The sequence below is a fragment of the Sinohyriopsis cumingii genome, chromosome 6 (genome assembly GCF_028554795.1).
Source record: "Sinohyriopsis cumingii isolate HCF-2022 chromosome 6, ASM2855479v2, whole genome shotgun sequence".
NCBI lineage: Eukaryota > Metazoa > Mollusca > Bivalvia > Unionida > Unionidae > Sinohyriopsis > Sinohyriopsis cumingii.
Window position 1 is genome coordinate 50,608,399 of NC_142966.1, and position 9,633 is coordinate 50,618,031.

General features: G+C 35.4%; 1 long non-coding RNA gene across 1 annotated transcript; it reads left to right on the forward strand.

The window, feature by feature from the left end:
• The first annotated feature begins 465 nt into the window (after window positions 1-465).
• On the forward strand, window positions 466-2,721 carry LOC149796910 (uncharacterized). The gene is made up of 2 exons (XR_016421751.1): window positions 466-677; window positions 1,281-2,721. It is a non-coding gene; the product is annotated as an uncharacterized LOC149796910 (long non-coding RNA).
• The last annotated feature ends 6,912 nt before the right edge of the window (window positions 2,722-9,633 follow it).

Below are 9,633 nucleotides of genomic sequence, written 5' to 3' on the forward strand. Positions count from 1 at the left end.
ATTTAACCAATCATTGCTTGTCCGGGACGCCGAACAGGTCTGATGGTGCCCAACAGATACTCTACAACCAGCGACACAAGCTGAGGGTTAATATACAATTTAACTATCATCACTTATACTCTGTCATTAGCAAATATATAAACATGACGTATTATGTCATGTACGTCAAACGTCAAAATACTTAAAGTCGTAACCAAGACTGTTAAACTTGGGTGAAGAGTACACAACTACCGATGAAGCTGGTAACATTGAAACTATATTGACCAGCATAAAAATGAACAATATACTATTGCACATTCAAAACATTCTTGTACTTGTATAAAAGAAGGCCAGCATTTACACTCAACAAGTGAAATTTAATCAAAAATATGAACTTGACAAATTTAGAGTGTGGAACCGGTCATGTGATCTAGTGTCGGCCATCTTGCCTGCATACGTATTTTCGTGATGTCAATTGTTATTGTCATCGAGCCTAGTGCTATTCAAATGATGATTTGGGTGGGAATGTAAGTGTGAGAAACATATTTCTGTGTGTGACAAATGCATATAAAATAATATTCCAGAAGATTTTGTGAGTATTTAACGATGTGCGAGGTAGATTTCGATGACATTTGTTTCCACATGACCGGCAATCACACTTGGTATGCAACGTTGAATGGTTTAATACAGATCCCAAGGTAACTCGCGATCTATACATTTCTATATCATTACAATGTTTAAATTCATTATTTCAGCAGTTTATATATTGATTGACATAAACAACAAGTTAAATTTATGACATAGAAAAACCATCCTCTCCAACCATCATATTACAGCTTAGAGCCTCTAGGTCTATAATAATAATAATAATAATACTATCAATAATAATAATGCACCTCAATAACTATGATAGACGACCTACTCACAATGATGGATATAACAAGGTCATGCCAAGCGTATTGCGATGTTTGTTGATAACATGCATCGAATCTTGTCTGCTGTATTCATAGATGATAGATCACGAAACATCTAGTTATTTATTATTATTTTCTTCTTTTTTTGTTTAGACCTTATGATTATACTTGATAGTTTTTCTTTTCTGTGATAAATTGTCAATATTTGTTGACCTGCACGTATCACTCGTTGTTTATTTGTGTTCTCTGTCTTACTTCCGTATCTCGAAGTATAAATTAACGGGAGCGGATTTATTTTTGATGAAAATACAGTGTGCAGCCACAGTGATCATCATTCACCGACAGTCTTATTTCGTATTCACTCAAGATACAAATATTTAATTGCAGGATTACGCTGTAAAGTATGACAAGTATTTTTGAAGAGCAAACTGATTTACTCATGAAAAGAAGGACCCGTTCAGACAGGGATCTTTGAAGAGCAAACTGATTTACTCATGAAAAGAATGACCCGTTCAGACAGGGATCTTTGAAAAGCAAACTGATTTACTCATGAAAATAATGACTCGTTCATACATGGATCTTTGAAAAGCAAACTGATTTACTCATGAAAAGAATGACCCGTTCAGACATGGATCTTTGAAGAGCAAACTGATTTACTCATGAAAAGAATGACCCTTTCATATATCTCAGTAAGAAGCAATCAATTATAAAAACCAAAATGACTGGGATGACCCATTGTAATGCTATACCATCAGATACGGACCAGCAGGACGCAGTAAGAGGTAGAAAGAAGTATCACGACTGTGTGTCTTGAATCGCGGTACCTCAGTCGGTAGAGTGCCAGACGCACCATCCAAGGGTCGCCGGTTCATTCCCCGCATAAGCCTACCCGGGTCGGTTGCCTCAGTCTGTATTTGCTCCCATTCTCTGTTCATGATGTAACCAACTAACGTGTTAGCAGAAGTCACAAATAACATAATACACGTGGAGATATATTGTAAAGGTAATTGTCTGTAGGGAGTCATCTGTTATGCCTACGTGTGTTAACGTAGCCGTCAGGATCTGAACTAATAGTGTCTCAACACCCATTTTATAAGCATACACACACACCCTATTCACGCCAACGTTTGACCAAAATGACAGCAAAAATACCACTAGTAAACATTTATAAACTCATGTTATGGAAAGAACTCACAAGAGCCCTTTCTTAAAGAAATGTGTAAAATATACATTTTTGTATACAATGGTTATACTTCCTAGGAGATAAAGGAAGAAATTTCTTGGTGAATAATTTTGTCACATCACCCTCAAAGACCTTTTGATGACATGGTTTGTAATATTTCAGTAAGGAGATATACTTCTTGTTACCTGATACCTGTATTTACCTGGCCAGACCAAAGTTACAGGACAAAGTATTTCACTAGAAAAACAAGTTAGTGAATATTTCGTTGCAAAGAACGAGAGCTTGCTAGATTTAAGTGCAAACATATTTTTTCTTTCCGAACTACGAATAACATCCTTTGCATGAAGGTGAAAATTGCTGCTAATTACGGTGGGGTAAAATGCTGTATTATAATTATGGACGATAAACTGATCTAAAGGTGTATTAATCTAGTATCAAAGTTAAGTTGCGATAATGAAATACTTTGATTCAGTGCTGTACAGTATTTACAAGCCAACATCAGAGCGCTTAAGAAATACAAAGTATTTGAAATATCTTGAATCTGACAAGAGTAAATTGAAAATTTAAGAAAAAATATGCAGACTGTTTTCAACACGTATTAAATTCAGATTGGTAGTATTAATATCAAACCAAAACGAAACAATGTATTCACACTAATTTGGCGAGAGTGATCGTTTGACATTTCTTTTCTAGATTATGTTGTTGTTGTTGTAGGGTTTAACGCCATTTTTCAGCACAAGATAGGCTATACATGGCGGCAAGTATTAATGGTTGAGGAAGAACCCGGGAAAACCCCAGAAAGAACCACCGACCCACGAGAAGCTACTGGCAGGCTTTTTCACATACCAACATAGGCCGACCCCGCGACTCGAACCCACGCAGACAGAGGTGAGATGGCAGTGATCCGTAACGGTGAGCGCATTAGACCACTCGGCCACTCTCTAGATTATATACTACAGCGCTCGACTTTACCGATCACTGCCATCTCACCTCTATCGCTGTGGGTTCGAATCTCAGGCATGATCAACGTGCGTATGTATGAAAGCTTGCAAGTAACCTCCTGTGGGTCGATGTTTTTTTAAATCTTTTCCCAGGTGCTCTTTCCACCAGTTATACTGGCCGCCATGTAAAGCCTTCCATACGCTGCAAACTGGCGCTAACCCGAAAAACAACTCATATATACTAGGCAGTCTCAAAATGGTCACTTTAGCCAACATTAGCTGTATTTTAACCATTGATGAAATTATCTGCATTCAGTTATGACGCATAATTAATAATTCAAAGGGGTTGCATACAATTAAACCAGAAGGCAATAGAAACAGTTTTTAATATAAAATCCAAGACGAGGACATCAGCAAGTGTTAAATGTGTAAACGTAAGCAAGAATGAGAGTCGGTGAGTAACAATGAGTTAAAGTAGCAGGTGAAAAGACATTAAAATTTAGATGGTAAGTTTCTTTTTTGGGTTAGCTGATTTGTTGTTTTTTTCCCTCATTTATATTCATATATCTTTCATTCAAGGCCGAAATTCGAAACCGAACTTTCGATTGAACTGGTTGGTAATATATTACACATGAGTTATAATTGATCAAGTAGGAGGAACACTTGAAAGCAGGCTTAATAAGCAAGCAACTATTCGTCAGTCTCGTGGTGTACTGAATAGTATGTAAATTAGCCTCCCTCTACAGCCCATTGACTTGCCAGATGTTCAGTTTACCTGTTAAGCTTCACCTGTCAATCATGGCTCATTTCCCATGTGTAACAGCCAACCAGACCACGATATGGAGACGTTTTATCGACTAAAGCCAAAATCGAACGGAAGAAAAGATGTGATACATTACCTTTTATAATTTTGATTTGGGCATTAAAAAAAGTTTGAGTGGTCATTTCTTCCTCCTAAAATAAATGAATAAAAACAGTTTTAATACTCTTATTTATATTATTGTTTCTTTTTCATTTTATGCCTTGAGGGACTCCAGTTTCCTCTCTTTCTTTCTCTATCCTCTCTCTCTCTCTCACACACACACACACACACACACACACACGCGCGCGCGCGCACACACACACATACACTGGCCCCAGTCATTATATCACTGCTTAGTAACTGCAGTCCTGCGGGCGGGGTAGGACGACTAGGACAAAATTCCAGAGGCACACAACGGTCAGGAGTCCCACTGAAGGCACAGTTTGTAATTCTTAGGGACCGAGTGGATAAGTTTTCCCAGGACCCACAAATCCTGTCCGCATCATTTAGTAGCTGGACTGGCCAGAAACACAGCATTAACAACTGACCGATTTATTTTTAAAATGACCTTGATTGCATGACACAAAGTTTGACAAGAAATGAAATCATAACGTATATAGTTTATGTGTAAGACATGTACGTCAAATTCTAAACTGTTATTTTTTAAAATAAAATTTAGTCAAAATATCTTGAGAGAAAACAGATTAACAGTATTTTTCAGAACGTTATTTTGCAAAACATACAAATGTTTCCTACGTGAAAACGAAGTTATCACGTTTAACATTACGAACCCCAAATATGAATCTGCATTTCAAATGTGGGTAAAATTTAAACTAACTGAAACCTTTTTGATCATTTGGTTTAAACAACACTTTTGTCACATTACCTGAATTTTATCCTGAATTGCTTATCAGGCGCTGTAATTTTATCTTGCACCCATCCCCACACATGAAATAAGAAACCTGCCAGAAAGTGGTTTTAGCATAAGTGTGAATATGTTATCAATATTTGCAATGAGCGCAGTGGTAAGGTGTCTTCAACTGCAGTGATAAATACCCATTAGAATGTCCTTGATCTAAATTACTCCACGCCATACAAATATTTTTTAAGTTAAATATGATTCTAATTTTTATATGTCTGAGTGCGTGTCATTCACGACCTAGCACTTGCTATTAATTACAAATATATCAGAATGAAATGAATATAAAGTGTAATTCAATATTTGAGAAAGATCCACTAATGTGTACACTTTATGGAGTCATATGATTTGAACTTCTCAGTGCCGATTTACATCATGTACAGTTCAGTTTCAAAATCCCCGTCAGACAACGTTGGTGGTGTTGTTGTCCGTTTAATACTATTTATTAACACACAATAGGCATACATGGTGGTCAGTATGTCTGGTGGAGGAAGAACCCGGGAAAAAACCGGAAAGAACCATCGACCCACTGAAATCTACCGACAAGCTTTATCACTTACCCACGTTGGCCATGCCCGAGACTAGCACCCAGAGGTGAGATGCTGCATTTGCGTTGTATGTATGGTCAACTGGCAGTCGATTTACCAATCACTGATCCTATATCATACGTAAATTTGTTAATCGATTATCCCCGCTCGCAAGTAACTGACAACGCACAACTAAAGAAAAATACTTAAAACTTGTTACAACCCCATTCATTTTCTAGTAATTACACCTTTTATTTTTATTTTACATAATTTTTCCGTCTTTAAATAAGTCGACTACCCCAGGTATAGTGTCATATGTTGTCGCAGTCATGTGACATACTAGTATGCTTAATTACACACTTGATATATGCGAACATACACAGTAATTGTTAAAGCAGTATCTATTCATTACACTCAACCAGGGTAATCTAAAGATTGACACATCTCATACTGCGCAATTTCAATGCAGTTTTCCATATTCAGCTGTTAATATACGTAACTCAGTAACGTCGCCGGGTATAGTTTCACAAATTGGCCCCTGTAAAATTTCTTAACTTAAGGCTATGGTGTGACTTTTTCAGCTGTTATTGTTAATTAACTAAAGATATGGATATATTTATGAGCTAAATGTTTTGGGTTTGTGTTGTTCTTGAAATTGATGTGAGGCATATACACCTCCCATAGTTACTCTGCAGTATGTAGACAATGAAATAACAATAATCAGCTAGGAAGAAGAGCTAGCCCCCACCCCACCCGCCATACAGTAGTAAACACGTGGGATCAAGGCAAATAGAATATCTATATAAATTTTTTTTTAAAAAACGGTTTGGATGACAATTATTTTCAATTGCATCAGCCTGTTTAGTACACAATGTTTTGCAGATTTATCACGTAGGAAAAGAGCTTGTGTTTGCACCATGAGCTTCACATAATTCATAAATGACCTTCGGACGTGAAAAATACAGGTATACATTTGGGATTGGGGTGCATAAACTTATTTTGCTATGAACTACTATTTTCTTCTCTGATCAAGTCAATGATATTCTTATGCTTTGTTTTAATATAACTAATCCAAAAATATGGACCTCTTTGACCTCAAAATGCATATCGGCTGACAGTTTGATAAAGAGATATCTTGAATTGGGATAAAGAAAGAGAAACTTTTAAAAGCGTAATATAAAAACAGCCATTACATATTATTCCTGTGTTGAATTTTGTGTTTCTTGTATGCATTAGTAATATTAGTTATTATTGTTTAGGGATTTAACGCCATTTCTCAGCACGAGATAGGATATACATTGGTGGCCAGTATAAATGGAGGAAGAAACAGGGAAAACCCCTGGAAGAACCACCGACCCACGGGAAACTGCTGGCAACTTTCTTACATACCCGCATTAGTCGAGGGAGAGACTCGAACCCACGCGGACATAGTTGAGATGATCGGTAATGGCGAGCGCTTTAGACCACTAGGTCACCCAGGGCTTCATTTTTAGCAGTCGTATTAGTAGTATATGCACATTGCTTGCCTGCTACCTGGAAATTATACGTTATATGGCAACGTATCTAACTGCAGGAGAATTAACGATTCACGCAAATACTAAGTATAGGGATTAGATGGAGGTGGGAGTGTACATTTTACACTATGTGAATTTTCCCTTTTTATTTATGATGAATATAAGATACGCGAACATATCTGGATATTTTTGTATATAAACTGGTAAAATATACAAAATATGCATATAATATAAATAATCCATTACAAATTATGATACAATTATACCATGACATATTATTAGACAAATATTCCAGGACGTATTATGAAAACATAATATAAACAATAGGGCAAACATTCCCCGAGAAAGAATTTTTCCTTCTCGTTGAAATTGTTGCCCTTCCTACTGTTCCTCACTCCTCAGTAAACCAAATACTATATGTACCGTTAATTTCTAACCCAATTAGTATACATGCGCTTAATTCCTAATCCAATTTCTACCTGTATCGTTCATTTTCTAACCCAGTTAATGTATGTACCGTAAATTTCTAACCCAGTTACTATATGTACCATCATTTGACCTCACGCGAGATGAGAGATCGCTCCACCTATCATGTGACATGACGACTTGTTAACTTCCGACAAACATTCAGCATCTGGCAAAGAAACGTGTTTTAGTTGAAGTGATAGGTTTGTTAAAAGTGATTCTTATTATTCTTAAAAAATGAAAAATTACCAGTTTGTATACATTATTCTGCAGTAGACAATATGTATATTTCAAGTTCATATTCCGTGTTTCATTTTCAGTAAATCTTGAAAATAAATTTTAAAGCAGCTTGAAAATACATTTATGTTAAAAGAAATTCACGTCAAAAGATACGATTGTATTTTGTGCATAATCATATCTTTATTACGTTTAACTGACTTTTGTTTAGATTGACTTTCAAGTAAATGAATTAAAAATATATACACAAACGCGTACATAGTTAATGTTTAGATGTACACGGTTGTAGATACAAATCTTTAAGTTCTACTCTGTTCATGAGATGGATTTTTTTTTATCAGTGATGTATGTTGATTCAAACATGTAAAAACAACGGAAGATAAATATCTGAAACCATTCCTTTTGTATTTCTTAATGATTAATTACAATGATTGAAATTAAATTTTCACTTCTTGTTTGAAAGAGCTAGACGATGATACTTTACTTTTGAGACAAATCAATATTAAAATGTACATTTTCAACAACAACAAAAAATCAGTCTCTTGTCAAGTGCTTCCTGTAGAAGCTATAAAAAAAAAAACACGCACAACAAAGCCCGATGTTAGGGGGTTTGCAGTCCATATTACACACACATTCATTTTAACAGAGCTTTTAAAATATTCTTGTTGTTCTGTTTTTCTTCAAAGTATCGATGAGATGTGGTTTTGTACATAGTTTTGTGCAAGCAAACACGTGGCAATTGAGATCGTGGCCATGTTTGTGTAGGTTATCAAAAGCCTATATACATCCGTTTCGTCCAGATTTCGGAAAAAGAATAAATGTGACATCTCTGTTTAGACGATCTGGATATTAACTGTTGGAATTAAAAAGCAGCCATGTTTTTAACATTGACTAACCGTTGCAAAGCATTAAATATTTACAAATTCAAATTCATTATCTCGACAAACAGCTTGTCGGAGTGTTATGTATATCTATAATTTTTATATATTTTTATATTCATGACTGCAAATTCTAGTGATTATCTATTGCTGGATTTGGTGTAAGAGCGTAGGGTCTATTTTAAGAAATTAAGAACGTAAAACTGCATAGGATCTATAAATAGATGCTTACGTACGTGTTTGTAGTTACTATCTTAAGAACAAAATTATTAGTAAATATGTTGAAACGTTTCGAGCTTTTTTAAATTGGACAGTTCGGTCAGGTGGTATTTTAGAAGAATTAAGTTAATTTCCATTGTATGGGTTAAATCATATGAGTTCTACGATGTTGGAGAATTGCGATTTGTCACCTAGAAGTAGTGACAATATGCGTGTTTTATCCTTTTATCTGCATATAAGTAGTTCTGATTTGTTTTTCACGTGTTCTTGTTATTACATGGAGTCTTCGTACTCACTGTATGCTGTATTTAGATATTTTTTTTGGACATAAAAGACATTCGTTTGGATTGTTCAGTGGAAATGGAAAGTTCATTGGACTATAATAATATTTTTATAACTATTGTGAATTATTCAAATGAGTTCTGGACAATGCCATTTTGACACACCGGGACTGTTGGCGGACCAGTATATTCTTGGACCTAAAATTTATGCGAAACATTTCATTCTTTTGGACTGTAATAGAACTTTTCAGGACTATTTTGGATTCAGTTTCATAATACTGAAATTTCTCTTACATTTTCATTTTATAACATTGAAGAGTAAATTGTTTATTAAGTTTTACATATCTTTTTGGTTTTGCTTCTTTCTGTTGCTTAGTTTATGGCTACGGAGTCGTAACAGGAGGAAATCGGCGAACTAGTCGATGCCGGAAGGTGTGTATAATTACGCTCGTTGAGTGGCTAATAGGTTAGTGGGATTTACAAGCAGCGATTGGTCAATTTATAACCCAGTTTTTTCTACGTGCAGTTAATTTCTAACCTTAATACTATATGTATCGTTAATTTTCTAACCCAATTGCTATATTGACCATTCATTTCTAACCCAATTAATATATGGGCCAAAAATTTCTAACCCAGTTGCTATATGGGCCAAAAATTTCTAACCCAATTACTATATGGACAATTAATGTATAACCCAATTACTATATGTACTGCTACTTTTCTGACCATGCTACTATCTGTACCGTTCATTTTCTATGCAAATATGTTATGATT